Genomic DNA, 18,747 nt, shown 5'->3' on the forward strand with positions numbered 1-18,747 from the left:
GCAGTTCCCCCTGGCCGCATTCCCCACTTCCGCAGGGGAGCGGCACACCGCCGGCCGGTTCTCTCGGGGGCTGCACGGGTTCCCTTAGATGTTCCCCATAGATGTTCCTGGTGCATGCCATCTCTCTCCTCCTTTATAGTCCTCCTCCGCCAATCCTAACTCGGCTGCCCACACGCCGAGTACGCTGCTCTCCAATCAGGAGCAAGTCCTACAGTTTATTGGTTGAACTGGAGGCAGCTGGGTAGAAGCTGTTTTCTCCTCTCCCAGCGCCATATTGTAGGAGAGCAGATGCATAGAATAAGTCTTAATTCCAGTAACAGTCTAGTCCGAGCTGCTCCCCACAGAGGAGAGCAGATGCATAGAATAAGTCTTAATTCCAGTAACTTAGTCTAGTCCGAGCTGCTCCCCACAAGCATGGATCTAGAATTATCCTCTTATTACATGGGGACAATTGTTTCATTAAGGTTATGATTATTCATATAAATTTTTAATGATTGTCTCATGCTTAAAAAGTGTATTATGGGGACCAGCACTGTGGCATAGCAGGTAAAGCTGTCATCTGCCATGTCGGCATCTCATATAGGCTCCTGTTCAAGACTTGGATGCTCCACTTCTGAGTCAACTCTTTGCTATGGCCTCAAAAGCAATAGAAATTGGCCCAGGCCTTGGGCCCCTGCACCCATGTGAGAGACCTGAGAAAAGCTCCTGGCTCCATGTTTCAGTCTACCCAGCTTCAGCCATTGTGGCAATTTGGGGAGTGAATCAGTGTATAGAAGATGTCTCTCTGCCTCTGCATCTCTGTAACTCCACCTTTCAACTAAATAATTTTTTTAAAAAATATATTATGAAGATATTGGTTTATTAAAGAAATGTCATCTCATTTAATAAGTTTTTAAAGTTCTATATTCATTAAAAGTATTCAAGCTCATGTCTAAAACATAGACACTATTTTGAAGCATATCTACATGTAAACCAGATACAAACTTTATTATTTAAAAACTATGTATTCATTAAGAATTTTACTTGTTATGAAACAAAGCTGTCATTTAAAAATGAATTATATAGTACAAATTCCTGAGCCAATCAAAGCAATACCAAAAAAATGAAAATGCACAGGAGAGATATTAGTTTAACTTACCTTGGTGAATGATAAGTATAAGACATGTAATATACAATAAGCTATTTATCAGTAGTGTGAGAAAAAAGGGAAGATGTGGGACTACTTTTCTGATGAAAGGGTATATATAATTGACTCAGATTTATATTATTATAAAATATAAATTATATACATTTATAAATATATTTATAGTTATATATAATTATAATTTATAAATATATATAATTTATAAAATATGAATTATAATAATTGAAAACTCTTATTGTGACATTTTTAGTTTATGATTCAGACAGTATGACCTTCTATATTAAGACTTGTCTGGGGCCGACGCTGTGGCATAGCAGGTAAAGCTGCCACCTGCAGTGCCAACACCCCATATGGGTGCCACTTGGAGATCCAGCTACTCCACTTCCAATCCAGCTCTCTGCTATGGACTGGGAAAGCAGTAGAAGCTGGCCCAGGTCCTTGGGTCCCTGCAACTGAGTGGGAATCCCCAGAATATCCTGGCTCCTGGCTTTGAATCAGCACAGCCCCAGCCATTGTAGCCATCTGAGGTGTGAACCAGCAGATGGAAGACCTCTCTCTCTCTGCCTCTCCTTCTTTCTCTGTTTAACTCTTTCAAATAACTAAATAAATCTTAAAAAAAGATTTGTCTAAGATATGGTAATTTGAAAGTCTATGCATATACATTTGTATACCAAAGGAATGATCAAAAATCAGTCAACATCCAAAAAATTTGGAGAGATGAGCTTGATATATTAAGAAATTTGAACATTACAGTTGTGGGATTATTAGGAAATTCTACTAGAAAACTAAGAGAACAAGAAAAGATTACAGAGGATTGAGAATACAAATATAGAGTACCTCCACATGACTTCTTAATATGATAGTTCTGGGCTTTTCAAAAGTCATGCTGTGGCAAAATTACTCTAGTTTATTTCTCTTACGTTACCTGTATTCTTCTAACAAAACTATATGTAAATAACAAACAGAAATCAGGAAAATGCTAGTTGAATTTATGCTTATATTAGCATTAATTTGATGGCACGTAATAAGATTATGTTTCACTTCAACAGGTTTCCTTTTTGGTGTTCAGTCAGTTGTCACCAATCAGGGAGAACATATGGTATTTGTCCCTTTGGGACTGGCTTATTTCACTCAGCATGATGTGTTCCAGATTCCTCCATTTTGTTGCAAATGACTGGATTTCATTGTTTCTTACTGCAGTATAGTATTCTAAAGAGTACATATCCCATAATTTCTTTATCCAGTCTACCGTTGATGGGCATTTAGGTTGGTTCCAGGTCTTAGCTATTGTGAATTGAGCTGCAATAAACATTAGGGTGCAGACTGCTTTTTTGTTTGCCAATTTAAATTCCTTTGGGTAAATTCCAAGGAGTGGGATGGCTGGGTCGAACGGTAGGATTATCTTCAGGTTTCTGAGGGATCTCCAGACTGACTTCCATAGTGGCTTGACCAGTTTGCATTCCCACCAACAGTGGGTTAGTGTCCCTTTTTCCCCACATCCTCGCCAGCATCTATTGTTGGTAGATTTCTGTATGTGAGCCATTCTAACCAGGGTGAGGTGAAACCTCATTGTGGTTTTGATTTGCATTTCCCTGATTGCTAGTGACCTTGAACATTTTTTCATGTGCCTGTTGGCCATTTGGATTTCCTCTTTTGAAAAATGTCTATTGAGGTCCTTGGCCCATCTCTTAAGTGGGTTGTTGGTTTTGTTTTTGTGGAGTTTCTTGATCTCTTTGTAGATTCTGGTTATTAACTCTTTATCTGTTGCATAGTTTGCAAATATTTTTTCCCATTCTGTCGGTTGTCTCTTCACTCTCCTGACTGTTTCTTTTGCAGTACAGAAACTTCTCAATTTGATGCAATCCCAATAGCTGATTTTGGCTTTGACTGCCTGTGCCTCCCGGGTCTTTTCCAGAAACTCTTTGCCTGTGCCAATATCTTGAAGGGTTTCTCCAATGTTCTCTAGTAACTTGATGGTGTCAGGTCGTAGATTTAGGTCCTTAATCCATGTTGAGTGGATTTTTGTGAAAGGTGTAAGGTAGGGGTCTTGCTTCATGCTTCTGCACATGGAAATCCAGTTTTCCCAGCACCATTTATTGAATAGACTGTCCTTGCTCCAGGAATTGGTTTTAGATCCTTGATCAAATATAAGTCAGCTATAGATGTTTGGGTTGATTTCTGGTGTTTCAATTCTGTTCCATTGGTCTATCCATCTGTTTCTGTACCAGTATTTTGTTAATGAAAAACTTAATACATTATCCCTTTTAGTAGTTTTTTTTTGTCTGTTCTACTTAATATGACTGGTTTCATTCTGTAATCAATACACAGTTATTCTTAAGTGTTGAAATTTAACTGAAATGTGATCCCTGTTAAACATAAGAGTAAGAATAAGAGAAGGAAGAGATGTACAATTTGGGACATGCTCAAGCTGACTTGCCCCAAATGGTAGAGTTAGAAACATACCAGGGGACTCCAATTCAATCCCATCAAGGTGGCATGTACCAATGCCATCTCACTAGTCCAAGTGATCAATTTCAGTTCACAATTGATCATAATGAAAGGAGTAAGAGTCAAAGGAAGCACATAAACAAGTCTAGTACCTGCTAATACTAACTGATAGAATAAATAAAGGGGAGAGTGATCCAACATGGGAAGTGAGATACTCAGCAGACTCATAGAATGGCAGATGTCCTAAATAGCACTCTGGCCTCAGAATCAGCCCTAAAGGCATTCGGATCTGGCTGAAAAGCCCATGAGAGTATTTCAGGCATGGAAAGCCAAGACACTCTGGCAAAAAAAACAAACAAACAAACAAACAAACAAACAACTAAATGAATGATCTCTGTGAGATCCCAGTGGAAAGAACAGGTCTTCAAAGAAGGAGGTACCTTTCTCTGAAGGGAGGAGAGAACCTCCACTTTGACGATGATCTTGTCTAAACAAGATAAGAGTCAGAGAGCTCAAGGGGCTTCCATAGCCTTGGAAACTCATGACTGGTGCATAGGGAGATTACTGATGCCATAAACAAGAGTGTCAATTTGTAAAGTCAACAACAGGAGTCACTGTGCACTTACTCCTCATGTAGGATCTCTGTCCTTAATGTGCTGCACATTGAGAGTTAATGCTATAACGAGTACTCAAACAGTATATTTCACTTTGTGTTTCTATGGGGGTGAAAACTGTTGAAATCTTTACTTAATGTATACTAAACTGATCTTCTGTAAAAAAAAAAAAAGAGAAGAAATTATCAATTCCCAACTTGACTCTCACTGGGATTAAACATGACAATAGGTCTGATCTGATTTCATCATCATTTAAAAAATCATCTATTATTTTTCACTTTATGCTTCTGTGTGGGAGCAAACTGTTGAAATCTTTACTTAATGTATGCTAAACTGATCTTCTGTATATAAAGAGAATTGAAAATGAATCTTGATATGAATGGAAGGGGAGAGGGAGTGGGAAAGGGGAGGGTTGCAGGTGGGAGGGATGTTATGGGGGGGAAACCATTGTAATCCATAAGCCGTACTTTGGAAATTTATATTCATTAAATAAAAGTTAAAAAAAAGATTATGTTTCAAATTCTGACTGCATAAGAAAACTGGGTAGAAATTTAACAATTGCCTACACAAACACAATGTGGAATGCTTTTACTCTATTTTTATAGATTGGATTTTACAAGTACTAATTTGAACAATATGCAATGATATTTTAAAAGCTAACTTTAATGACAATATTAAATTATTTTTTTCCTAGCATTAATGAGTATGACTCTCCTATTAATGGGTCTGAGAACTCTCATATAATATCTAAAATGCTGTATCTACACAGTCTTTCACTGTATTTCAGTGAATAATATTCATAAGAAATAGTAGAAATACAGAGTTATGTATCATTTCATAATAACATAAAATTTGATGTTTTAGTTCTAGGACACTCTAGGTTTATCAATGGCATCTATTCTATGTGTTCTATTTTAACACGGCATCATCAATCATATTGTTTTGGTCAGTGATAAACCACATATTTTCATCCCTCTTATAATTTCTCTTACTATCTTTTCTCTTACTACTAACATTATATTTCATAGAAAATTTCAATTGCATTTTATAGTAGTGACTGTAGCCATAACTCTGGAAGGATTTAACTATCCAAAGCAGTGGTTTCTCTTATCTGGGAGATCCAAAAAGCAGGACATTTAGAACTAAAGGAGAAGGACATTTCAAATCAAATACCTAAACAAATTTTCTCAAATTTTCACAGGAAGGTGTGAAAAGGGAAAAAAAATGTAAACACAAGCAACTTAAACAGCTCATTTAAGTTTTGACAACGGGGAGATTTATAATACAGTGATCAGATGTTAGTCTTCCAATGACTCATATTTGTTCATCTTTCTCTTTTTATAACTGATTTCTTTTTTTTTAACTTTTATTTAATGAATATAAATTTCCAAAGTGAAGCTTATGGATTACAATGGCTTTTTCCTCCCATAACTTCCCTCCAACCCGCAACCCTCCCCTCTCCCTCTCCCTTTCCACTTCCGTTCACATCAAGATTCATTTTCTATTATCTTTATATACAGAAGGTCAATTTAGCATATATTAAGTAAAGATTTCAACATATAACTGATTTCTTACTGAACAGATTTTTATTATATGGTAAGAAATTGTCTATATGGTAACCAGTACTTAGTTATTCTGAATACCTTTGAAGCCAGTTGATTTTGTAGATTTTTTTTGATTTATAAATTTTTTTAACTTTTATTTAATGAATATAAATTTCCAAAGTACAGAATATGGATTACAATGACTCCCCCCCCATAACTTCCCTCCCACCCGCAACCCTCCCTTTTCCCTCTTCCTACCCCCTTCCATTCACATCAAGATTCATTTTCATTTCTCTTTATATACAGAAGATCAGTTTAGCATATATTAAGTAAAGATTTCAACAGTTTGCACCCACATAGAAACACAAAGTGAAAAATACTGTTTGAGTACTAGTCATAGCATTAAATCACAATGTACAGCACACTAAGGACAGAGATCCTACATGAGGAGTAAGTGCACAGTGACTCCTGTTGTTGACTTAACAAATTGACACTCTTGTTTATGGCATCAGTAATCACCCTAGGCTCTTGTCAGGAGTTGCCAAGGCTATGGAAGCCTTTTGATTCATCTTTCTCTTTTTTTAGGTTTTTATAGTCTTACAATTAATTTGAAAGGCCTAGTTATAGAGAAATGTAGAAGAGACATTTCACTGCAACTCTGGCTCCATGTGCATTTTTCTTTAATAATTCATTCAGTAGTAGGTACTGACAATATTTCTGGTTATTTTTCCTCAGTTAAGGCCTGTGTTTTGCTTATTTTCCATTCTAGTCTTCTTATTCATCTCACTGCATCTATCCTTGGCCCTCATTCAGAATTTAGAATAATATATTCTCAATGAAAATATGACCATTAGCGATTATTTAAAACCTTAACTTTGAAGCATGAAACATTATGTGTTATGCTTTTAAAATCTATATTCTGTCCAACTCTACTTCTTATTCCTTTCCTGCCTACCCACTGCTTTGCCATTACTGATCTGTTTATTATTACCCTTCTCAGTATCTATATTTTATTTTGTCCATATATAAACTAATATTCTACTTAACATTATACAAATTTGAAAATTAAATAACAAAATGAAAATGTGTACCTTTTACAAGTGTGAGATTAATTAATTAAAATTAAAATTTAAGAATTTGTTTTCTTGAGTTTAACTTATTTGACTGCTAATAATAAAAATAAATTTTTCCTGTTAGTAAACTTTAGAAAAATGCCAAAGTGAATTGTGAGTACTCATTATTAAGGATATGGTGAAATAAAGTATTTTAAAGTGAAGAAACTATTCTTTTCTGTTCTAAATATTTTATTATTTTTGTAATAAGGTAATAAAATAGTGTGTCTACATTAGGAAAATGGAAAATGCAAATAAGTAGAAAATAAGGCATTCATAACCCCACCAGTAAGAAACTCTCTATTTCAATCCTTCATAAACCTTCTTATTTCTGTATCTTCCCCTATGAATGTAATTGCCTGTATTATAGATTGTCTCTTCTTTTCTAGATTCAAAATATGATAATGAGATTTGAATAAGAGAATAATGTAGCAGTGGTAAGAGCATCAGGTTAAACATATAAAGATGACAAAGGTATGTCAGAAAAATGCTACTTCAAAAATTTTCTAAGCAATATACCAGCATTAAAGCCATATCAGAACAAAACAACAAATGATTTCTTCAGTTAATATGCCTAGACTGAGTTTAGTCCTCAGTGTAACAATTAAAGTTGGATATGGATCAAGAAGACATTATGACTACATTCATTTGAATACAAAGATCAAGGAGGAACATGCTGATAGTGTTGTTATAGGCCCATAATCCCTTGTCCATGCTGTTTAAATCTGAAAGACCCTGATAGTGTGGGCCTTTGGCACAGTGGTTAACATGTCACTTGGGAACCCACATCTCATATCTGGAATTTCTGAGCTCAAGTCCTGCCTTCAGTTTCAGCTTCCTTCTAACATCCTTTATCTGATGGTTTAAGTGTTTGGCTCTTGCCTACTATACATGAGACTCAGATTGAGTTCCTAGTTCCTGGCTTCAGCTTAGCCCAGCCCATTTCCATCTGCCAAGCAGCCAGAGAGTAAAGTAGAAGATAAAAGATCTCTGTAGATCTCTCTCTCTCTCATAAAATGAAAACAAATAAACATTTAAAGCCCTGAAAATCTGGTTTGTCAAATAACTTTCAGTGATTAAATTGCACCCCAAATGACCTGATATGAGCCTCCATGTGATTCATAAAGCTACTAATATGATGCTATAATCAAATATTATATAACTGAAACCATTTTAAAGTCAACAATTATTATGAAATAAAAAGTAATTTTATAAATGACAAAGCTATCATTGTTATGTCTTAATTAATTGTGATTGATCAAGGCAATTGATTGACAATAGATTTTGACAGTTTTTTTTAGACAGTTAAGCCCTAGAAAAATAAAATGCAATCTCTGCTGTGCTAGGCTCTCTCATACTAATGTCAGAGAGCAGATGATTGGCCCATTCTCACAAGGTGTGTGGATTGTTCCTTGTGTTTCTTTTGTGGAAATACCATAGAGTAAGGTGTTATCCCATTTCTCTTCCCATCTTTCCATTCTGGTAGTTTGGAATTGGTCACAGGAGCCATATTCATGTAGTTCTTTTGACCCCATTTCATGTGAATATTTAGGCTTTGCTGCAAAGGTCAATGTGCTTGGCTATGGAAAATTAACTGTGTTTCCACTTGGGGAGAGACATATTTACTACCTTTCTAAAACTGAAACAATCTGAATACCAGAATCACTGTCTTAAGAATTTCAAAGAGATTATAGGCTGATATTATCTTCAAAAGAAAGAGAAAATATGATGTTGCAGATGTATCATTTGAGTAGATAGAAAACAGTATTCTCAAAAGGATATGTTTAACAACCCACTGAGACTGGCCAACAACCAATCAAGGGGATTTTCTGCCTTTAGTAGTTCACAAGTATCCAAGATATTTCACTATCAGATCAAGCTATAAAGTATATTCTCCACTCTAAATTTTCACTGAGAGTTGATTGGGTAACAAAAGACTTGCTAAGGTAAACTGTTCATAACTTGTAATTGATTGCTCATGGAAGCAACAAGTCTGGCCATTAAAAGAAGTGTGGTGAACAGTGTAATAAAGTAGAAACATAAGTGATGTGAATATGTATGCTAGTCCTTTTCCATGCATGATTGAGCCTCTCCCCAAAAGTGTTGCTGAATGTACCTATTTATCACCAAACTGAGAAAGATGGGATGAACTTGCCACAGTTCTCTCACTCTAATACAGTGTGGAGGAAAGCTTAGCACTTAGTCCTATGAATAAAAGTCTGGATTTGTATACCAGCTTTGCTTCTCTGTTGTATGTAAATGAATCTCCCTGGATGTTAGTAACTTCATTTGTAAGATAAAAAAGCTGAGATTAGCTCCTTTCTGAGATTTCTTCCTGCTGTAGCATTCAATTATACGCCATTATCAATGTCATACATTAATTTGAACACAATAGAGAACATGCTGTGAGGGCCATATTACTTCTGAGAACTTAATCATGGACTCTAGATGTTTGAGCCTAAGAATGTTTTACAATACATTTTGAGCTAAGTTTTGAGAGTGTGAACATTTTGTTAAGACAGTAACTTAGAGTACACATATTTCCATAGCTGACTTTACAGAAAGGTACATGAAATCTGTTCTTGTTTTAGCAAGGTAGCTTCTAAGCTGCAGGAATCAGCCCTGGAAAAATAAAATGCAATCTCTGCTGTGCTAGGCTCTCTCATACTAATGTCAGAGAGCAGATGATTGGCCCATTCTCACAAGGTGTGTGGATTGTTCCTTGTGTTTCTTTTGTGGAAATACCATAGAGTAAGGTGTTATCCCATTTCTTTTCCCATCTTTCCATTCTGGTAGTTTGAAATTGGTCACAGGAGCTGTATTCACACCAGGGAATTGGCAAATACTAAAAGTCATGGCTTGATTTATTATTTTGTTGATTGTCTTAGAGTAATGAAGTGATATTAATCATGCAAATGAAACTTTAAAACTTAAAATGTGTTGTGCTGTAGCCATTACATGTTGAATTGCTTCTTGAGGTCATGCTTTTTCAATATTTGCATGGTATTATATGATTCAATCACAAGATTACTGTGTTGTTGACAGATGAAGTTAAACTATGTAACTCAACTCACTCCTGTTTCAGTCAGTAACATAGACAAATGTTAACATTCATGCCACAAATACACTCATTTCTAAATGACATAAACAGTGTCTTTACTTAGTTGGGTAATTATCAGCCATTTATTCATAGTCCTTAAGGATAGTGACTCCCAAGTTTTAGTGTGCTTAGGATTCATCCACAGAAATTTCCAATTAGCAGATTTCAGAACCTCATCCCAGGCATTCTGAATGTTACTAGCATAAAGTCCAGAAATAACTTGCTAGTCAGTTTGAACCTTATAACTCCAGTAATCTTAGGCTGCAGTGTCTGGGAATGCAGAGACATGTTGCCTATTTACTTTGGAAGTTCACATAGACACACTCCTTCCTAGAATACCCTCAGATATATACTAGGATATCTTGTGTTAGCATAACTTAAGTTAAAAAAACTTATTTGGGAGAAAAAAGAGATAGTATTTTTACATTTCAAATTGATGTTCATTCTTTGAAAAGATTTGCAATAAGTGTCCATTAAAAGATCCAGAAACCCATCAAAGTCTTGAAAATTGGATGTTATTTTAAATATCATTTACATTAAAGTATTCTGGAGCATTGTTGTTGTTATGTTCCTTAAAGTTCACATTCATATATAAATTGCCCAAAAAAGTAACATTAATTCCATGGTAACATTAAAATACTGAGGTTTATCATATCACAATGGTAGTTTATCAATTCTGATCTAATATTACATCATCATGGTGTTTATGACATCACAATTGATTATGAGACAAAAATGGTAGCTTAGGACATCACAGTGCTTTATAACATCAAAATAGATTTTGATTTCACAATGATTTCTCTGATTTTATTGATTATAACACAATAATAGTTCATGGCATCACAATAGCAGTTTATAACATCGTAATAGTGACTTATGATATTGCAATTGAATACTACATCACAATGGTAGATTTGTAATGCCACAATGGCTTTTATGGCTTAAAAATTCAATCAATAATAACAACACAATACCTGGTTTGTGAAATCACATTTTCCATTTATCACAGTAGAAATCGTAATATTGGTATATGTCATCACAGTGATTTTATAACATCAAAATTGATTATGACATAACACCCGATTATAAAATCACAATGGTGATTTATGGAATCAAAATTGTGACATCACAGTGTTAGGTTTATGATGTCACAGTGGTATTTATGGCATAATGCTTGATTATGACATAACAATGATTGGTTTGTGATATGACAATTGCTTGTTTATTGCATCACAATATTGGTTTATGAAAAAACAATGTTTTTTTTGACAGGCAGAGTGGAGAGTGAGAGAGAGAGAGAATGGTCTTCCTTTTGCCATTGGTTCACCCTCCAATGGCTGCCGCAGCCAGCGCCACACAGATCTGAAGCCAGGAGCCAGGTGCTTCTCCTGGTCTCCCATGTGGGTGCAGGGCCCAAGAACCTGGGCCATCCTCCACTTCACTCCCAGACCATAGCAGAGAGCTGGCCTGGAAGAGGGGCAACTGGGATAGAATCCGGCGCCCCAACCGGGACTAGAACCCGGTGTGCCCGCGCCACAAGGTGGAGGATCAGCCTATTGAGCCATGGCACTGGCAAAAACAATATTTTCATTATATAAATTATCATGAAATCATATGGTAGATTTATGACATAACAATGATCATTTGACATATCCCAATCGATTATGCCATCACAGGGATGTTTATAATACCACAATTGATTATGACATAACAATGGTTATGTGCTTCCTGGAAACACAATGGTATATTATATCATCACATTATTGTTTTATAGCATCACAATATATTTTATGACAACACAATTGGTTGTAACATGATAATGGTGGTTTATGGCATAACAATTGGTACAACATCACAATAGTTTATATGGCATAAGAATTGCTTATGATATCACAATGACAGTTTATGGTACCACAAACTGATTGTGACTTTATATGTATGACATCCCATTGGTTATTTTTTTGTTAATTGATTATGACATCACAATGATAGGTATATGGGTTATCAATCCTAGTTGATTGAGAAATTACAAAGATTTTTATGAAATCACAATTAATTAAGACATAGCAATGATAGTTTTATGTCATTTATAAAATTACTTTTTATTTCATAATAATTGTTGACTTTAAAATGGTTTCAGTTATATAATATTTGATTATAGCATCATATTAGTAGCTTTATGAATCACATGGAGGCTTATGATATAAAATTATTGATTCATCATTTCAGAATTGATGATAACACCACAATGAAATTTCATGTCCACACAGTGGTCATTTTTGGAATCATGAATACACATATATTTTCATCATGAATATACAATGTTTGGTCTATGACATCACAATTATATATTTATGGCAGCACAATATTAGTGCAAGGCATCAAAAAGATTTTCACAATATCAGAATTGCTTATAACATCAGTATTATGGCTTACAACATCACATTTTATTATGCCAAAACAACAATGGTTTATGATATAGTAATTGACTAAGACATCATAATTATAGGTTTATAACATCACAATGCTTTTTATGAATTCACAATTGAATATGAAATAATAATTATTAGTTTATGGATTCAAAATTAATTATGATACTACAATTGTAATTTATTAAGTCCCAATTATTTCAATGACTTCACAATTGATCATAATACAACAATGACTGTTTATGATGTCACAGTGGTCATTATGACATCCCAAAGGTCATTTATGGCATCACAATTGATCATAATATAACAATGATAGGTTTGTGACACCAGTATGATTGGTTTATGTCATCATGAGTATTTTATGATATCACATTTTATTATGACATAAAAATGGTAAGTTTTTTGCAGTACATTGTTTTTATGACATCACAAAACTGATATTTTTATATGTTGTTTTTGTATAATGTTTGTATGATATCACTGTTGATTATAGCAGCTCACTGTTAGCCTATAACATCTCAATCTATTATGATGCCACATCTGAATTGTGATGTCAGAAAGGCTTTCATGACTTGACAATAGATTATGACATCAGTTATTGGTTTATGATCTGACAATAATGGTTTGTTAACTCTTGGTTTATAATGATATCACCAGGGTTTTGACAATGTCCCAATTGATTATATCATAACAACAGTAATTTTGTAAAATCACAATGATTTTACATGTCACAACTATATATTTAAAATTCACAATCATTCTTACCATTTTACAACATTGAAATTGACTACGATATGATAATATTGGTTACTGACATGAAAATTTAATATGACATCAGAATGCTCATGACAGCACAATATTGGTTTTTGATATAATAATTTTTGACATCATTATTGATTTTGATATTGCATGGAGGTTCATAACTTCACAATCAATTATAATGTCACAATGGTAAGTTTTGATGCCCAGTTCAATGTTTTCACAATTTATTATGAGAACACAATGGTAGTTTTATAGCATCATAATGATCATCATGAGACAACAATAGTTGCTCATGACATCATGATTCAATATTACATCACAATGGTAGATTGATGACACACAATGGATTTTACAAATTCTCTGTTGATTATGACATCACAATAGCAGACATTGTCACAGTTTTGGGCATCATAATAGTGGCTTATGGCATCGCAATTCATTATGACTTCATAATGCCATGGTTATAATGTCACAGTTTATTTATGATTTCACAATTGATTATGACATCACAATGATAGTTTAATGATAAGAGAATTGTGGTTTATCACATCCAAAGATAAGATATCACAAGGAGTTTTCAACCTAATAATTTATTAATAAATAAGAATGGTAGCTTTATTTATGTCATACTATTGTTTTATGAAATTAGTGGGATTAATGACATCACATCAGAATATAATATAATAATTGTGTTTTATGACATCATAATTTATTATGACATCCAAATCTATTACAACTGGTAGGTTAATGATACACTAATGGTTTTGATGACTTCACAATTAATTTTAAAGTTATCATGATTTTTATATCCCAATAGATTTTGACTTCACCATGGTTTTGATAGCACCACAATTATGATATTACAATGTCAGACTTATTATTTCACAATGGTTATTTGTTGCATTCCAAAAAGTTATGGCATGAAGAGGATCCTTACATTATAAATTACTGTAACATAACAATGGTAGCTTTATGATATCACAATGGATTTTATAACCTCACTGTAGACTTTGGGATAACAATTAGATGTCAATGTTAAGATGTCACAATTTGTTTTTTTTCTTTTTTCTTTTTTTTTTTTTGACAGGCAAAGTGGACAGTGAGAGAGAGACAGAGAGAAAGGTCTTCCTTTGCCGTTGGTTCACCCTCCAATGGCCTCCGTGGCCAGCGTGCTGCGGCCGGTGCACCGCACTGATCTGAAGGCAGGAGCCAGGTGCTTCTCCTGGTCTCCCATGGGGTGCAGGGCCCAAGCACTTGGGCCATCCTCCACTGCACTCCCTGGCCACAGCAGAGAGCTGGCCTGGAAGAGGGGCAACCGGGACAGAATCCGGTGCCCCGACTGGGACTAGAACCCGGTGTGCCAGCGCCGCAAGGTGGAGGATTAGCCTAGTGAGCCATGGCACCAGCCAAGATGTCACAATTCATTTTAAAATCATAGTGGTGGCATGGGGCCTGTGCTATGGCTCACTTGGTTAATCCTCTGCCTGTGGTGCCAAGATCCCATATGGGCACCGGTTCTAGTCCTGGTTGCTCCTCTTCCAGTCCAGCTCTCTGCTGTGGCCTGGGAGGGCAGTGGAGGATGGCCCAAGTGCTTGGGCCCTTGCACCCACATGGGAGACCAGGAGGAAGCACCTGGCTGCTGGCTTCGGATCAGTGCAGAGCCAGCCGTAGCGGTCACTTGGGGAGTGAACCAACAGAAGGAAGACCTTTCTCTCTGTCTCTCTCTGTCACTGTTTATAAATATACCTGTCAAATAAATTTAAAAAAAAATCATAATGGTGGCTTATGAGATGACAACTGATTATGATATAACTATGGTGGCTTTATAATATGAAAATAGTTTTATGGTATCGCAATTAACTATGGAATTACAATAGTGATTCATGAAATCATAAGTTATGATATAACAAATTTAATGAGTCCTTGATTGAGTGATATCAATTTACATATATGACATCACAATGGTCAATTATTGGTTTATGTCACCACAATTATTGTTATGACATCAAAATTGATTGTGATGTTACAATTGGAGCTTTGTGATATCACAATTGCTTTTATGTCATAATGTTTATGAAATCACAATGGATTTTATGCTAACATAATTACAAAACCCTATTTGTGGCTTATGACATCAGAATTGGTTATTGCATCACAATGAGGGATTTATGGTGTAATAATTGACTTATAACTTCACAATTGGTTATGACAATAAAATGGTTGGTTATCACATCTGAGTTAATTTTGATATCACAAATGTTTGTCAATATATCACAATTGATTATAACATGGAAATAACAGCCTATGATGCCACCATGTTTTTTGCATTATAACAATTTATTTTTGACCTCAATCATTTTCATGAAATCACAGTTCATAATAACATCATAATGGCTGCTTTATTACATCACAATGGAAGTCTATGATGTGACAGTTGATTGTAATTTTAGAGTTGTTGGTTATGTTGTCATAATAGTTGTATAACTTTGTAATCCATTATGACAGCACAATAGTTTATGACATTGTTTTAGTACTTTAAGGCCTTATAATATCTGTAAGGCATCAGAATTGATTATTACATCATAATACTGGTTTATAAATTCATAATTTCAACATACAACATACATCATTATAACATCATACATCATTACATCATACATTACATCATACATCATTACAACATACATCATTATAGTTTATGATATTATAATTGAATATGATGTTCAATGCCAAGTTTATGAACTTATAATGGTTTTATGAATTTACAATTCTATGAATTCACAATAGTGTGTTTCTGATGTCACAGTGATTTGGTTGACTTCACTGTAATTATGAAATCACAATTGTGGATTTAAATCACAATCACACTTTATCACATCCCAATTGATTATGATATCACAAATGGTTTTGCATCACAATTGACTAAGAAAAAGGATAGCTTATGACAAAACAATGCTTTATGACAGCATAATATGTTTTTAAATTACTGTAGTTGTTGAGACCACAATTACAACATCATAATGATAGATTTATGACAACATCATTATTGGTTTATGACATCATAGTATATTTTCAAAGCACAGTTGCTTTTGCCATCACAATTATTGGTTTATGACAGCACAATAGTACACTAATTACATCACAATATGGGTATATGATGTCACAATGGCTTTCAAGGGATCACAAATTGATTATAAATTCATAATGATGGTTTTTGACATTCAACTGATTATGACCTCACAATGGTGGTTTATGCATCACAATTGATTATGTCACAGTAGACTTAAGATTTTGATTGTGATGTCATAAGCCTACTCTCATGACATCACAGTGGTTGGTTTATGGTGTCACAATAACAGTTTATGAAATCACAATGGATTTTTATGATATTACTATTGAGTATGATATCACAATGGTGGTTTATGAAATCAAAATTACTTTGTAATGATATATTTATGATATCACAAGGTTTTAATATATTTTTCAATTGATTATTACATCAGAAATATAGGTTTTTGATACAATTGTGTTTTTTATTATCCCAGTTGATTATGACATCACAAGTGTTTACAACATCACAATTGATTATGACATGAAAATGATAGATTTATAAGAACACAATGGTTTTCAAAATAATCAAAATATTGGTTTATGACATCATAATTGATTTATGATATCACAATTGATCACATCATAATATATGTCTATAACATAACAATTGATTATGAGAGGTCCTGTGATTCTTTTTTTAATTCCTTCCTGTAGCTACTTCCATTAGTGGCTGAGCTTGGCTCATCTGGGCACTCAATAGTAGATTTGGTGTCACTGTTTGCAAATTTGTTCTTGGAGATCATATTGGCAGCTTGAAATTGGCCTTGGGTGGGGATATTTACACCAAAGTAATGGTCTGGTGTTGTATCCCAGTGGCTCTTCTCCACCTATGGAACAGATTTATCAGCATGGTACAGCACTAATCTTTGGTCTTGTTTCTCACAAAGGCCTATATTTTCCTATCCACAGAGTATATTTAATTTTCTATTTCTGTTTGTTAGTCAAAAGCTAGTTTAAACTTCAATTTCTAGACTGGGGATAGAGTATTCATTTCTGCCTGTCTCACAGGTTCAGACCCTGTGCAGATTAAGCATTATCTGCCAAATCAGCAACAGGAGTCGCTGTGCACTTACTCCCCATGTAGGATCTCTGTCCTTAATATGTTGTACTATGTGAATTAAAGTTATAACTAGTACTCAATAAATTTTTCAACATTTCTCTTTACCCCCCAACTAGGATCCTTTACCATGATATTCAGAAAAGAATCTCAGTTGAAAACAGTTAATTCTCCAAGTACAATGACCAGGAGATGGAGGAAACACTGGTTTCATTGTAAGAAGTGTTTCCCCTTCTGATTTTAGAAAGCCATATTTCCTTCCAAGTATGTCTTTCTCTTTGAGGCTGAAGTTTAAACCCAGAACAGAACCCATTCAATGCCTGCAGAGACCACGGAAGTACTGAATACAAGTACCAGTTTACAGCTTTGTCACCTAAACAGAAATAAAACAAAAGGGAGCAAGAGATTTTTGTCAATTCATATATAGCTTGCCAGCAAAATAGGACAAATGGAGGTGAATTTACAGACCTCCTTCTTAATGTTTCTGCTGTGGCCCATATATTTGGTACAATGTATTGTCTTCATTTGTGGAATGAAAAGTTTTGTAATTATCAGTTAAATCCATTTGATTCATAGTGTAAATTAATTCTGTTGCATCTTTGCTGAGATTCTCTCTATTTGATCTGTCCATTTCTGAAGGAGGGGTGTTGAAGTTCTCCACTGCTACTGTATTAGAGTGTATGGCTCCTTTTAGATCCATTAACATTTGTTTAAATAGCCAAGTACCCTGCCATTAGGTGCACATACATTTATTATAGTCACATCTTCCCACTGAGTTGATCCTGTAGTGATTACAAAGTGTCTTTCTTTATCTCTTTCAACAGTATTTGTGTTAAAGTCTATTTTGACTGATATTAATATGACTACAGCTGCTCTTTTATGTTCTGTTATCATGGAATATATTTTTCAAACATTTCACTTTCCATCTGTGTGTATGTTTGCTAGTGAGATGTTTTTCTTTTATGCAGCAAATAGATGGAATAGATTGTTTTTAATCCATTCAGCCAACCCATATCTGTTAACTGTAGAGACTGGATTGTCAAGGTGATTAACATTCAAGGTTACTGCTGATAAGTAACAACTTTGTCCTGACATTTTCCATAAATACTCCTATTATTTGGATTTTTTTCAACTTTTATTTAATAAATTTAAATTTCCAAATTACAACTTTTGAATTATAGTGGGCTTTTCCCCCCTTAACCTCCCTCCCACCTGCAACCATCCCATCTCCCATCCCTCTCCCATCCCATTCTTCATCATGATTCAAATTCAAATTAGTATATATTACATAAATTTCAACACACTGCACCCACAAAGACACACAAAGTATAGAGTACTGTTTGAGTATCAGTTTTACCATTAATTTGCATAATACAACACATTAAGGACAGAGTCCTACATGGGGAGCATGTGCACAGTGACT

Source organism: Oryctolagus cuniculus, chromosome 2 (genome assembly GCF_051225735.1).
Source record: "Oryctolagus cuniculus isolate XC-2025 breed Fujian yellow rabbit chromosome 2, ASM5122573v1, whole genome shotgun sequence".
Lineage (NCBI taxonomy): Eukaryota > Metazoa > Chordata > Mammalia > Lagomorpha > Leporidae > Oryctolagus > Oryctolagus cuniculus.